At 42.5% G+C, this 14,945-nt stretch overlaps 1 long non-coding RNA gene and 1 pseudogene across 3 annotated transcripts in view; both read left to right on the forward strand.

Annotated features, from left to right (window-relative positions):
* LOC134216367 (uncharacterized) overlaps window positions 1-14,945 on the forward strand; it is a 101,561-nt gene that overhangs the window by 43,340 nt on the left and 43,276 nt on the right. The window lies entirely within an intron of this gene.
* Window positions 6,863-7,731, forward strand: LOC134216366 (uncharacterized; annotated as a pseudogene).

Below are 14,945 nucleotides of genomic sequence, written 5' to 3' on the forward strand. Positions count from 1 at the left end.
TTATAGGAATTTAACAGGGCCCACTGTCAAACCCCACCACATCCTAGGCAAGCCCCACACCTCGCAGATGGCCTGGGGAGGAATCGTCAAGCCCTTGGACATAGTCCCTGCTGTCCCCAATGTGTCACTGCGGGTGTGCCACTGCGACCAGTTATTAGATCTATTGTAGCGTTACCCGTATCCGTAGTGTTTAAGTGCATGTCGAATTACTCCAGTGCTATTGAGAAGCAATGCAGTATCGATTTCGATACAGTTGTTGTGTTGTTTTCTCAAGAGCACTATGACAAGGTCCCGCTTTGTTAAGAAAATTATTTTGAGCTTTTTAGTGGAATGTCTTCACTTGTTATAAGACGAGTTTGTACAATCCCCTTGAATTCCACCACTTAATTGTATTTTGACAGATACGTATTTCGGCCTCAACAGTAAGGCCGTCTTCAGTGTCTCGTACTTGAGTCCGAGTCTCGAGTCAAGTACGAGACACTGAAGACGGCCTTACTGTTGAGGTCGAAATACGTATCTGTCAAGATACAATTTGGGCCCTCCTTAGCCGTGCGGTAAGACGCGCGGCTACAAAGCAAGACCATGCTGAGGGTGGCTGGGTTCGATTCCCGGTGCCGGTCTAGGCAATTTTCGGATTGGAAATTGTCTCGATTTCCCTGGGCATAAAAGTATCATCGTGTTAGCCTCATGATATACGGACGCAAAAATGGTAACCTGGCTTAGAAACCTCGGAGTTAATAACTTTGGAAGTGCTTAATGAACACTAAGCTGCGAGGTGGCTCTGTCCCGGTGTGGGGATGTAATGCCAATAAGAAGAAGAAGATACAATGGGATTGTACAAACTCGTCTTATGACAAGTGAAGGTCCCGCTATTTAGACCTTTCCACAGAGAGCAATCCCATTGAAGGCGCGCCCCTCATCAATAGGAAATCAATCCTTTCTTGAGAAAACAGAACAGTAATACTGTTTTTGGCCATGCATCGAAGCCCTAGCCACATCATTGTCTTGCTTCTAGAATATCACCAGTAAAACAATGAAAACCCGGGATTTAGAATTAGTTCAGTAATAAGAACTTCCGTGTGTTCCTCTCACTACCATTGTTCACCAGTTCAAGAAAGTTGGTACGTATTTAAACCCCTAACTCGATTTTTCCAGTTCACCCTAGGACCGGGTACCGAGGTTTTTTAACTAATTGCTTGAAAAGTTGTCTCCTGTGCATACAGTTTAGCCTCAAACAAGAGGAATTCGAGTCTTTCAACTGGCTGCAAGGTAACATTTATTATGTTGTATTTCTGAGACTCCAACAGCAGGGGACTAAATACGATGAATCCTTAATTAACACAACTTATTGCTATGAGACGAGCCAGTCTTAAGCTGAAAGTCTCGATGATAAAGAAATAAAAACCTTATTGCCCTATCTAGAAAAATGAATTAAGCTGGGGCTCTGTTTGGTAGATCCTACACCGCATCACACTACGTCAAAGTGATCTACCGTGTTACGGGAATAAGGGGCACTTAGCACTGAGTCCACATAATGGCAGTGGGTATGACTTCCATACTCATATACCCAAAGATTGCACTAAGTTCACTAAATTTATTAAATTTATCTATTTACCTGCAATTTACAATACTCATACTCCTAAATTCAATATAAAGATAAGCCTAGTTTACTTTTTAGATGTTTCTTTGGGCATTTTGAATCCTTAATCGCCTAATCCTTGCGGTAAGCGAGCGGGTTGTTTATGCTTTGGTACTGGACACTTTTATCATTTTTCCACTTTTTTTACTAACTACTATTAAGTGAAGGGTTGTCAAACACGAAACACAGCCATTCTAATGGATGTTTTTCATATACTCTCGGAAAAGTAATCAATGTTTTTCTATTTTTAAGTACATTTTATAAAATTTGATCACCTTATTTTGCACTTAAAAGTCAAAATGGCCGATACAAATATTAAAATTATTTTATGTCACCCCTCCCCCCCTTCAACTTTCCAAAAATATTGAGGGGGCGAAAAAAAAATTTTTTTTTTGTTTGGTTTTTATTTTTTTTGTTTTGAACATTGTACATCAGTGTTTATATCTTGGTGCGAAATATATTATTTATAGACCACAAATTCATCACCAAGAGTATTTAAAATGAAAATACGAGCATTCTATATTTTATCAGGAAACGAATATTAAGGGGACTCTTGCTAACAGAATCCGTCTAAGCTCCCTTGCAATATGTGGCCAACCCATTTCCTTCCATGCTTTCGAGCATCAATTGTTATCGGTATTTGATGGCTTTTGATGCTCGGCACACGATGTCCAGCTGTAAGGCCGTCCAAATTAAAAATTTTAGACATCATCTGCGTTATCTTTGTCGTGTATTACACGTTTCTCGATAAATTAGTACATTTGAATTTTGGTGTTTAGATCAATCCGGTTTGGTCTCCAAATATTTCGGAATCTCGCGAAGATATCCCCAGCCTTTCTAGCTCGTACTTCCATGTCGACCCTCATTTCGCCATCTGATGATATTAGACTGTCAAGAAATTGAAATCCTGCGATCGTCCGGCTATAGTAAAGTTTGAGGGGCTGCTTCCGTTGACATTCAACCACCTGGTCCTGCTGATGTGTCCTGGTGACCCGCCGCAAATCAACATACGGTTAGCTCGTTAAGCAAACTCCACATAAAACAGCGTCGCAGTACTAATATATCGTTTCGAGATCATTAGCCAAATCAGAGTCGTATAGATGTTACACAACAATTAACTGCCAAAGCTCAAGGTATGGTACACGGTCAATCGCACCTACCAAGATCTTATCGATTACGCTGAGAAGTAACAGCGTAGATAAAATGCATCATTACATCACATCAGCGACTTCCGAATGGGGTCAGACAAAGCTTCGACTCTATCTGAAAATACCTGGCACCCCTGGGAGCCACACAGATTTCCATGATTCTGACAACAGAAATCCCTTCCGTAGTCAATGAATAGCAAATAAAGGGACACTTCCGAATTGTTAATCTCCAGAATGAAGCAGAACGGGGCAAAATATTGCATAATAGTTGTTACAACATTCACACAGACAGCATAGGGTCAGCCCTGAACACCTCCACCGGCAGCCGATCGACGATCGGATGAATCCGAGCAATGCGTTTTCGGGTTTCGTAAATTAGAAGATGATAGTCAAATGCGAAGTCAGAGCTGCGTTTATAACGGTCAACGGACTCAAGAAGCCTCCGTCTCCATTTTTAACTGATCCATTTCCAGACGAGCCAAATACTAGTCCTGCCAACTAAAAGCGGCTTTAGCGAAGTAAGTCAAATGCTAAGTACCGTCAACTGGGGGAAGATGATCATTGAGGTGAAGATGATCATTTGATGTATCAGTCAAAAGCAGGCATTGCAATATCATCTGAGCACAGGATATCATCTTTGCTTGTGCAAAGATATTATCCCTAATCAAAGAGCACTCTGGAAAGATATTATCATTTGAGCATTTGATGATGATCCTGATAGCCAGCGCGGTTCGGGGTTTGTTCACGTTGCGAGGGCGTTGCTACAACAAGAGAAGTGAAAAAACTTTTCTCCATGGCGAACATTGCACTTTGTTTACTGAGCAGATAGATAACTAAGATCGATATCCCAGCATATCATCAGTATCTTTGCTCAGAAGATCGAATGATGGGATAAATTGCAATGCCTGGTCAAAAGTGTCAAAGTTTTTTATGAAACGGTAGTCAACAATATTCTCCGTTCAAGTAATGTTACCGCTAGGTAGAAATCCGAGTTATTCGATTATAATCATGAAAATGTATTTTGTGGAAGAAAGAGAGAGATAGTCATAAATGACGCTATTTTCGTTTCAAATATTGACTTCGTAGACTTCTTTACGTAGTGAATTCAACATTCATACAAATAACCTAGTGTATTTTGACTACTAGGTCATAATGATTTTAGTAGAGCTGTCTTGATCAACTTCACCCCAAACCAGATTACTCAAAAAATGTGTGATAATTTAATTTATTTTAATAAATGCGAACGCATTTCAGAAAACTAAAGTTGTTGATTATTGCAACGTTTAGCAGTACATGTTTTGAAAATATTTGTTTCGATTTAAAATGTAAACACACATTGTCATTGCATGTTTTGTCTTAAAAATGATCATCTTCCCCCCAGTTGACGGTACGTTGGGCATAATGGATCTTAGGCATAATTCTGCCTTCTTTATGTCGTGGGCTGTTCTTTGGGACATTTTATGCCTAACGCCCATTATGCCGAATGTCCGTATAGCCTAACGTGCATACCCCTAACGGAGTATACCCACATACAGGAGAAGCGAACGCGGGTAGATTCCCCGGCCGACGATGGGAGAAAGCCGCAACAACCGATGATAATCGCTTCATCTACGATATTTCACGACGCCTGGAGCAAGGACAAATCCGTGGATGCAATAGAAACTGATCAGCTGAAACGTACTACTGATTGACCTCGGAAAAGCCTTCGATTGTCTGAATCACGAAAAACTGTGGGGCGTCGGTAGAAGCAAGGGAGATCTAGACCAAATCTAGTATCTTGCATAGTGGAATCGCTAGTATGAGGCAAGTATGATTGAATTATATCTCTGTTGCTGTTGCCCATCGTAATCGATGGAATCATGGACCGCTGAAGCAGCCCACCATCATAGAGCAATCGTCTACGTTTTACAGCTTGGGCCTGGTGGCCTCACAACTAGATCCCGAATGCTGAGCCCCATCGACGATGCCATTGAAATCCGATATCGACAGCAACTCCACAGTGTGAATGAACTTAGATCGGACACACATAACGTTAGAGCGAAGACGAAATCTGTAAGCAAGCGCTGGACTGGAATCCGGCAGGACATCGCAGCAGAGGCAGACATAGGATCTCCTGGTGACGAAACCCTCACAGTGAAATAAACGAAGTTGATAGGAATCAGACTTGGACTCAAGTCAAGCATGAAGATCTTCAACGTTAGCTCTATGTTTGGTGCGGTTTCGGTCACCGTAAAACTTTATATTTTCTGGTTTGTTGATTTTATCGGTGATGATCGATATCATCACCGATCAAAATCAACAAACCAGAAAATATATATGTTAGCTCTATGTACCCCTAAAGGTGCTCAGAACACAAGAGTGAGTGTGTGAGAATTGAACCCCACTTAATGAATGCCACATGTACATGGGTGCTGAGAAGGAAACCAATCCCAGTGCCGTATAGCTAATGTATTGTGTAACTTTTATTAGCTATTTTTACATAGTAATGGTAAGGAATGTTCATGCTCGGTTTATCGACACTTGAAACGCTCTGGTTGAGTTGGGCTTTGTGCGGTCGAAAAGTAAATCAATTGATACGCGTTTAAAATTGTGTTAAAAAATGACGGCTAATATGACGGCTAATAATTTTGTGCAGACGCAGAGGTAAACACGTTCTTCTAATAGCAAAAACCACCTACTAATATTCCTTCCCTCTTCGTAACTGACTACAAAGACGTGGCCGGCGCCGTTATTGATCATTTGAATATTTGAGCCACTGAAATTTGCACACTGAGAATGCCTGAACAACCCCAGACTATCATTCAGTTGATTCTTTGTGTAATTTCACTGATTCTGGTCAATCACGGAGTAGCAACTATAGATATGTGTAGTCAGTCAAAGCTAGCTAGCATTGTCCCCTCTCTAGGGTTTTGTCCCTATTTTGTCCAATAATTTAAGGAACCTATGTATTCCTTATAGTCCGGGAAGTCTGCAATTCCGAATGTATGCAAGAACTCCATAAAACAGCCATGTTCAGACAACACATCTGTAATTTCACCAGTTAAACCAGTTTGAGTTTCATACTTGACTTAAGCAAAAGCTATCTGTTCTAGCAGTTCTTCAAAAATCTAGAAAATGTTATTTATTCAACAAAAATATTAAACAAAAATTTCTACAGGAATAAGTTCCAATATTTTTTTTAGTTATATAAAGACTGTGCTAAATTCACTAATGGGTAAATATGTTACAAGTATTCATATTAATTGCTTTCTCTAAACATTCATTGCTATCATTTTCCTTTAAAATATCAAATTTTTCATGGAATAATTGCATTTGGGACTCTTTTTTTGTTTACTTGTTTTTTTTTTTTTTCACCCCCCCCCCCCCCCCCCCTCGTACATTTCAAGAGCTATCGGACATAAAATAAATTTAATATTTGTATCGGCCTTAAATAAAAATAAGGGTTTTATGCAAAAAAAATGTAAACTATTGTACTCCATTACTAGCGCACAACCCCTATTTATGGAAATTTAGTTTACTTCTTTCATAATTTTTACGTCTAAAATTGCTTATATAACATAGGTTTTTGTAAAATTCTCTTTAGATTCTCGAAGATTTGGCATTGTTTAACGACATTTTATATTTTTTATTGCTCCTACCCTATATTGGCAAATTACTATTTTTCATGGGAATTTTTTATTTATTAAGGGAAGTTTTTATTTTAGTCATATGGATTTAAAAAGCCTAGGATTTTCGAGGGACCACGTCGCCTAATAAGATTTTTGTGCCATAATGACAACCCTCGCGTTATTCCGTCTTGTATTCACAATTTCTATTCCAAGCGGCTGCCAGCGATCTTCGTAGGGTGGCAGGATTAGTACGGACAATCTTTGCATCGAATAAAATGACGATTATTTTCATTCATCATGGATCAAACTCTGTTTGATTACATTCGGCATAGCTTTTGTTTTCCTTGCATTTGTACTTGACACACTCAATAAATACAACATCCTTGTAAACGCAGTGACTGATCCGCAGAAACCAAAACACTGTAATATAACACCACTTTCTCTTTTCTTTCCGGTCTCGTTTGCAGATGAATCTGACGATGAAGGTGCTGTTATTGTTCTCATTCCTGCTGATCCACTCGTCCGGCCACCGGATACAACTGTCCGATTCGATTCTGGACATCATCAACACCCGACACGTGGAGCGGATCATGGCTGAGCGGCGAATGAATTCCACGTCGCGGGACGACAAACGCTACACGATGGTGCAGCAGAACGAGCTGATAGACGACGATGCAACCGAGGACAGCACCGGCGATCTCACGTATCAGACGCCCGAGGTGGCGATCGATTTCGACTTCAACGGGCGGCGGCAGTCCAGTGGAGGCGGCGGTGGCGGTTCGACGGTAACATCATTTACCAACGAAAGCGGCTTTCAGTACCATCCAACGGGATCCGCCCCCAACGCAGATATTTTGGCCGACCTGCAGGCGTACCGGGGAGACAAGTTGCTCAAATCGAGCAAGAATGCCCTGGTGGTGACGCGGAAGGAGTACCTGAAGAAGGACTGGTGCAAGACGGAACCCTTGGTGCAGCGAATCCGGGAGGAGGGATGCCTCAGCCGGACGATCATCAATCGATTTTGCTACGGGCAGTGCAATTCGTTCTACATTCCAAAGTCGCCGAGACGTAGGCGTCACGGTGGCGTCGGCGGTAGCGGCGGGCGCAACGGGCATGGCGGTGGCCACGGCCATCACGGGGGCGCGCGCGGAGGTCGATCTGGACTTTGAAGACGAAGACCTGACCGGGCCGGCGTTTCGCTCGTGCGCCTTCTGCAAGCCCAAAAGTTCACCTGGATCACGGTGACGCTGCGGTGTCCTCGCTGGTGCCCCAACTGCGGCGGAAGCGCATCCAACGCATCAAACAGTGCAAATGCATTGCCGAGCCGTTGAATTAGAGAGCTGTTATTCGTATTCTTATTATTGGTATTATTGGTTCTGTTGTCGACGCTGCCGTTGGTTGGTTGCTGCCGCTGCTGCTTGATGATGATGATGATGCGACGTGAAAGTGTGGGTACCTAATATGTAAATGTGTATTTTTGTGTGGGTGCGGATGATTGAGCGCTCTTTCCGCCTTGCACTTGGCGACCTGGCGAGGAAGCGCGCGCGAAACCAGGAATGAGAGTAGGCTTTATTTTGTTTTAGGTTTTTATTTTTTAATTATATTTAATAGGTCTGTTTTGTTTTAAGTCGTTTTGTTTTTAAGTACATGTAGAAATGATGTGTGTGTTTGCAGTTACGATTTCCGACAGTGTCACGTTTTGGCGGTTCATGACGGCACGGTGTGGTTATTTATTCAACTTTAAAAACGGATCTTAGGACATAGTATTATTTTTTTACAGGGAGTCAGAAAATTAGGATCACAAGGGTTGTGGCTTGATTCAACAGTTTCAAAGTTAAATTCGAATTTGCGCTGAGTGGTATGTTTATACAAATGTTTGGTGTCGCTTTAATTAAATTATTTGCAACAAAGATGAAGTTAATCGACCCCATCTATCCATTATCCCCTTACTGCTTCTATGTTGCTATTATTTCCGCTCTTCCACTCAAATCACCTTCATGATTATTCAACTGTCATCTTGAATCTCGGGTGCCGGGGTGTTCTGTCGGTGTTTGGATGCTTTCATCCCACGTGGCGTTGTCGACCGTTTGTTGAAGAACAACGTGGTGAAGTGTAAATTAATGGTAATTTTTGCTTGCTCGACTGTGCTCAGTACATGCTGTGGTTGTTTTCTTTTTTGTATTTCGTAGCTACGGGTACCCTGTGGTTGCGTGTGGAAGCTGCTTATGCGCAACTCAGTAATGGGAGCATTTTTTATAGAATCGAACTTGATGAATAATTTCTAATGGGTAGACTGAACAAAACTGATGAACTCACTTAGCGGAGTTGGTACCCCCTTTCATACATGGGCATAAGTGACAAAAAGCAAATAGAAAAATCAAAAATGCGAAGCATTTTCCCTGAAAAGCACAAACAGACCGTGCACAAATTGTGCATTATTTCCAATAATCACTTAGTCAAATGGCGAAAATATAATACATATTATAATCATCGGAGCAGTTTGTAATGCGATTTGGAAGTATTGTCATGAAATTATGTTGCGTTACAAGAAGAAATTTGAACATAAAGTTTCAAGCTTTTCCCGTAAAAATGGTTCTGTTGTTGAAGATGTGGAAAAAACTGAGAACATCGAAGAATAAAGTCGTCCGAACAAGACAGAAATGAACTACGGACTTTCAGGAAGCAGAAGAGGATAAAAAGAAGTGAATAACAAACTGCGATGACAAAACAAGGGCCCTCAAGCTATACGACTTTTGTGCGGAAGATCGTTATGCAAGGTTATAGATGAGGAACCTCGAGTGAAATTCGATTATAAGATGCTTCCACGGGAACAGTTCTACACGATACATGCTGATAAAGTTTTGACGATGCTGGTAAGTCAGCCCGAGTAGTACAGCTTAAACCAGTCACAATGGTCGGAAAAAGACGAAATTTGGCCAAAACTAATTTCTACACTTTTTTACTAGATTATCCTATCTGGATCCTATATAGAGGGGATAGAATGTTTTAAAATAACATTTAGCCTATTTTAGGGGATGTTGGGGCTGTGCCTACCAAAAACTTAAATTCAAGGAAAATATTTTTTGTTCATTTTATTTTTGAAATTTTTGGACATTCGAAGAAAATGGTTTTTAGATATTCAAAATACAAGCGAAACAGTTATTGAATAATTTTGGAATATTTTTTAAATGCAGCAGAATTGCTAAAACTGAAAATTTTATTATATTGATCTAACAACGAAATGTTGGACACATTCCGATTCAAATCGGAGTATTTTGGCGAGACATCAAGGGGTTCAAAGGCATGGAAAGCCGACTGCTGAATATTAATCGATCAATTTAGATAATGTATGTCTGTATGTATTAGGGGCCCTCCTTAGCCGTGAGGTAAGACGTGCGGCTACAAAGCAATACCATGCTGAGGATGGCTGGGTTCGATTCCCACTGCTGGTCTAGGCAATTTTTGGATTGGAAATTGTTTCGACTTCCCTGGGCATAAAAGTATTATCGTGCTAGCCACATGATATACGAATGCAAAAATGGTAACCTGGCTTAGAAATCTGCTGGAAGTGTTTAATGAACACTAAGCAGCGAGGCGGCTCTGTCCCAGTGTGGGGTTGTAATGCCAATTAGAAGAAGAAGAAGAAGAAGAAGAATGTCTGTATGTATGTGTATATACACTGTGTATTGATGTGTGTAGTTTTGTTCACGGAGGGGTCTCCAGTAGCCTTGCGAGTAAAGGCGTAGGATTGCCAATCCGGAGATGGCGATTTCGATTCTCGGTCCGGTCTAGAATGTTTTCGGGCTGGGAACATTCTCGACACCCTGGGCATATTGAATCCTTTGTACTTGCCACACACCAAGGGGGTACCTTGGACAAAAATGCATAATGGCGTGCATAATTTATTACAATCTTTTTTTAACCAGTTCATTTATTTGGTAGGCTCAGTCGTGTGTGACACTTTATGAAGCCACAATTCTCAAGTATGATATTTTTTACATGGTATATCATCTTATCTTAACAGTTAGTTCGGAGGGAACATAGACCATAATACTCGTGGCGACTCAAGGTTAAACATTACTTAATACAGAATGGACGGGGTAGGGATTTGGGTTTAGGTTATTTCAACTGCTCTGCGTTTAACGTTGAAAACGGTTTTGCGTGGCGTCGTGCTCGATTTTGGTTCGTCAGGGAGCATTTCCGGATGGCTAGAGCTGCGTGGTACATGGTACAGAGAAACAGAATCGAACAAGAAAAAAAAACTGAGAAAGAGAAGAATATAGGCATTAAACTTTGAAGTCAGGCAAGTAAAGGAAGGCATAGATGGCCTGCATATAGATCACATCGCGATCTCCCAAAATACCTCTTATATCCCGGAAGGGTTGTTTTCGTCGGGCCACAAGGGTATTTAATAATAGCTCTCTGGAGGCGTCGTTTTCCGAGCAATACCAAACTACGTGATCGATGTGATCGTAACCGTAATTGCTATCGACCAGGTTTATTCTGTAGAGATGTGTTTTCAGTGAATAGTGATTGGACATAAGTCTCGACATCGTGCGAATGAAGCCTCGACTTAAGTCATTACAATCTTAATCAAAACTTATTGATAAAGTTTTGATATATGTATATTTTTTTTATTTCAAGAATTTTGGCGATTTTTCAGGCGATCAGTAATTCAAAGACTATCGAATCGTGCCCACCACAACCAGCACAATGGATGAAGCTCGTCTCTGGGGTTGGAAGCCTCCTTTCAAAATGTTCGGAAAGATACTTTCAAGAGGTTCAAAGGCCTCCTTTCAAGAGGCCCGGAAACCTCATTTAAAGAAGCCCGGAAGCCTCATTTCAAAAGGTCCGGGAGCCTCCTTTCAAGAGGCCTGGAAGGATCCATTCAAGAGGCCCGGAAGCTTCCTATTAAGAGACCTAGAAGCCTCCTTTTAAGAGGCCCAGAAGCCTTCTTTCAAGAGGCCCGGAAGCCTCCTTTCAAGAGGCCTGGAAAACTGAAGTCGCCCAGAATCCTTGTTGCAAGAGGCATGGAAGCCTTCTTTCAAGAGACCCAGAAACCTTTTTAAGAGACCCCAAAGGCTTCTTTCAAGAGGCCCAGAAGCCTCCTTTCAAGAGGCCCGGAAGCCTCCTTTCAAGAGGCCCGGAAGCCTCCTTTCAAGAGGCCCGGAAGCCTCCTTTCAAGAGGCCCGGAAGCCTCCTTTCAAGAGGCCCGGAAGCCTCCTTTCAAGAGGCCCGGAAGCCTCCTTTCAAGAGGCCCGAAAGCCTCCTTTCAAGAGGCCTGGAAGCCTCCTTTCAAGAGGCCCGGAAGCCTCCTTTCAAGAGGCCCAGAAGCCTCCTTTCAAGAGGCCCAGAAGCCTCCTTTCAAGAGGCCCAGAAGCCTCCTTTCAAGAGGCCCCCCTTTTTTTCAAAAGGCCCGGAAGCCTCCTTTCAAAAGGCCCGAAGCCTCCTTTCAAGAGGCCCGGAAGCCTCCTTTCAAGAGGCCAGGCCTCCTTTCAAGAGGCCCGGAAGCCTCCTTTCAAGAGGCCCGGAAGCCTCCTTTCAAGAGGCCCAGGCCTCCTTTCAAGAGGCCCAGAAGCCTCCTTTCAAGAGGCCCTGGAAGCCTCCTTTCAAGAGGCCCGGAAGCCTCCTTTCAAGAGGCCCGGAAGCCTCCTTTCAAGAGGCCCGAAGCCTCCTTTCAAGAGGCCTCGGAAGCCTCCTTTCAAGAGGCCTGAAGCCTCCTTTCAAGAGGCCCAGAGCCTCCTTTCAAGAGGCCGGAAACCTCCTTTCAAGAGGCCCGGAAGCCTCTTTTCAAGAGGCTCGGAAGCCTCCTTTCTAGAAGCCCGGAAGCCTCCTTTCAAGAGGCCCGGAAGCCTCCTTTCAAGAGGCCTGGGAGCTACCTTCTAAGAGGCCCGGAAGCCTCCTTTTAAGAGGCCCAGAAGCCTCCTTTCAAGAGGCCCGGAAGCCTCCTTTCAAGAAGCCCAGAAGCCTCCTTTCAAGCGGCCCAGAAGCCTCCTTCCAAGAGGCCCGGAATCCTCCTTTCAAGAGGCCCGGAAGCCTCTTTTTAAGAGGTCCGTAAGCCAGCTTTCAAGAGGCCCGGAAGCCAGCTTTCAAGAGGCCCAGAAGCCTCCTTTCAATCGACCCTGAAGCCTCCTTCCAAGAGGCCCGGAAGCCTCCTTTCAAGCGGCTCGGAAGCCTCCTTTCAAGTGACTCGGAAGCCTCCTTTCAAGTGGTCCGGAAGCCTCCTTTCAAGAGGTCCAGAAGCCTCCTTTCAAGAGGCCCAAAAGCCTCCTTTCAAGAGGCCCAGATGCCTCCTTTCAAGAGGCCCAGATGCCTCCTTTCAAGAGGCCCGGAAGCCTCCTTTCAAGAGGCCCGGAAGCCTCCTTTCAAGAGGCCCGGAAGCCTCCTTTCAAGAGGCCCGGAAGCCTCCTTTCAAGAGGCCCAGAAGCTTTCTTTCGAGATGCTCGGAAGTCTCTCTTCAAGGGGTTTGGAATTCATCTTTCTAGGGGCTTGGAAGCCTACGTTCCAGAGGCTTTGAGGCGTCATTTCAAGATGCTTAGAAGCCTCCTTTTAAGTGACTCGAAAGCCGTATTTCAAGAGAGTCGGAATAATGATTTTCCAACTTTAGGAAGAGTCATTTTTTCCGTTAATTTTTAGTTCCATTTTTCATATATCTTTTGGGTTATACTTATTTTAATTTACATCAATAAATGGGGGGTACCTCATTTAATTCAAAAGTGCGAAGGGGTACCTCTCAAGAAAAAGGTTGAGAACCGCTACAGTATGCCAATGAACATGACCACGATCGTCTTCTTTTTCCACGATTCTTCTTCTTTTCGTTCGAAAACTCAAAGGTGCAGCCCAATCGGGTTGTACGCAAATGTGACGTTGAACTACGTAGCTGTATGTAATGTACAGGTTTTCGACTATTCTTTGCGATGAGACCAAACCAAGCGTTTTCAATCTGCTTTTGTTGTTTATCCTATGCTCCTGAGATTGAGTGAGCATTACGAAAACTGCTGATGTATATAATTTTTGGACCAACATTTGAAAAGGAAGATAAAAATAAATTTTTCAAATAATCGAGGATGAACAACACGTTCACGATGAAAGCGTTCACATATTCAAATTATCAATTGATAAGAACTCGTTAGAGAGTAAGAATCGTTCGATAATTGTATCTCGATTCGAAGCATTGGTAAATGCTACTTTTGAACTTATTTTCCTACATAACACCAAAAATCAATGCCAAACATCCGAACTTCATTGTTGACATTAAATTGGTATTACATTTAATTACATTTGGTTTAAAATTTGAAAAGCACAACACTGGCTGATAGTGTACAGCTGCAACCTTCGCCGACGCAAACTGGAACAGAGACTAAGCACCCGTCACTAAGTCTGTCTAAGCTCCTGGTGGCTTATTACAATAAAAGCCCATCGCGGAAGCTGGGCTGTCAACGGCGTTTAGTGGTCATTCTATGCAGGAAGTCGGAGTAGACGCGACAAAGAAGTTTGACAGTTTATTGATAATAATTATTATTCCTTCACGTGAAATGCGTCGGACTTAGTGTTTACTCCGGCAGAAACCTACACTGAGGATACTGGCCGATACCGACCAAACTTATGAGAATGTTTCATACGAATTGAACTATGAAAATCGTAGGATCTTTTTTCGATCAATTCTAACTCTTTATTGGGTATCCAACGAGACAGTTTCTCGAAGCGTCGGTGAACGTGTGGTGTGAAGCCACGCGTCCTAACCACGACGTCCATGGTTCGAAACCGTTACACTTTTTGAACAAACTGAAAATATTTCATAAAATTGTCGTATGAAATGCATTCCATTAGAGAATCGTATGAAAATCAATACATTTTCTTGTGGCGAAATTTCAAAAGAGAAACGTATGATGTTCTTACGACCAGTATCCTCAGTGTACGAATCAGCAAAAACGAGCCAAAGAAAGTTTACCAGAACGCATTCACTGCAGCAGCGAAGAAGATTCTGGTCCGCGACGTTAGGTATAATGGACGTTAGGCATAACGGACGTTAGGCATAATGTCTGTTAAGCCTAACGTTCATCATGCCTAACATACTTATGCCTAACGTATTTATTCCTAACGTACTTATGCCTAACGGGGTATATCCGAAGATATCCGAGCTCCACTATTGGCATCAATAGACGTAAGCAAGAAGCTGGCGTCAAACGCCCCAAGCTTTCGATAGAAAACGCACGTTTAAGTTAGCAGAAACGAACTGCACCAGCTTAAAGCCCTGCAATGGCGGACATAAGAAGCTTTCAGTTAATAACTAAAAAAATTCTAATAAATTGCTAATAGAATAGTTGAAAAGCAGGACAAGTTCCAGTTGGAATGTAGTGCTATGGAAGAAGAAGTTTGCGATGCACTTACGAGATTGACTGATTCACCGAAACCGAGTGCTAAACAAGTTTTTAATAGTAAACATTATCATATATAGATATTATAACACGCTAGATACAGTTTTTACGCGGAGAAAATGGGCAGCGTAAATTAAAACAACGTAAAAGAACGCGTAAATCCCAAAATATG

Source organism: Armigeres subalbatus, chromosome 2, assembly GCF_024139115.2.
Source record: "Armigeres subalbatus isolate Guangzhou_Male chromosome 2, GZ_Asu_2, whole genome shotgun sequence".
Lineage (NCBI taxonomy): Eukaryota > Metazoa > Arthropoda > Insecta > Diptera > Culicidae > Armigeres > Armigeres subalbatus.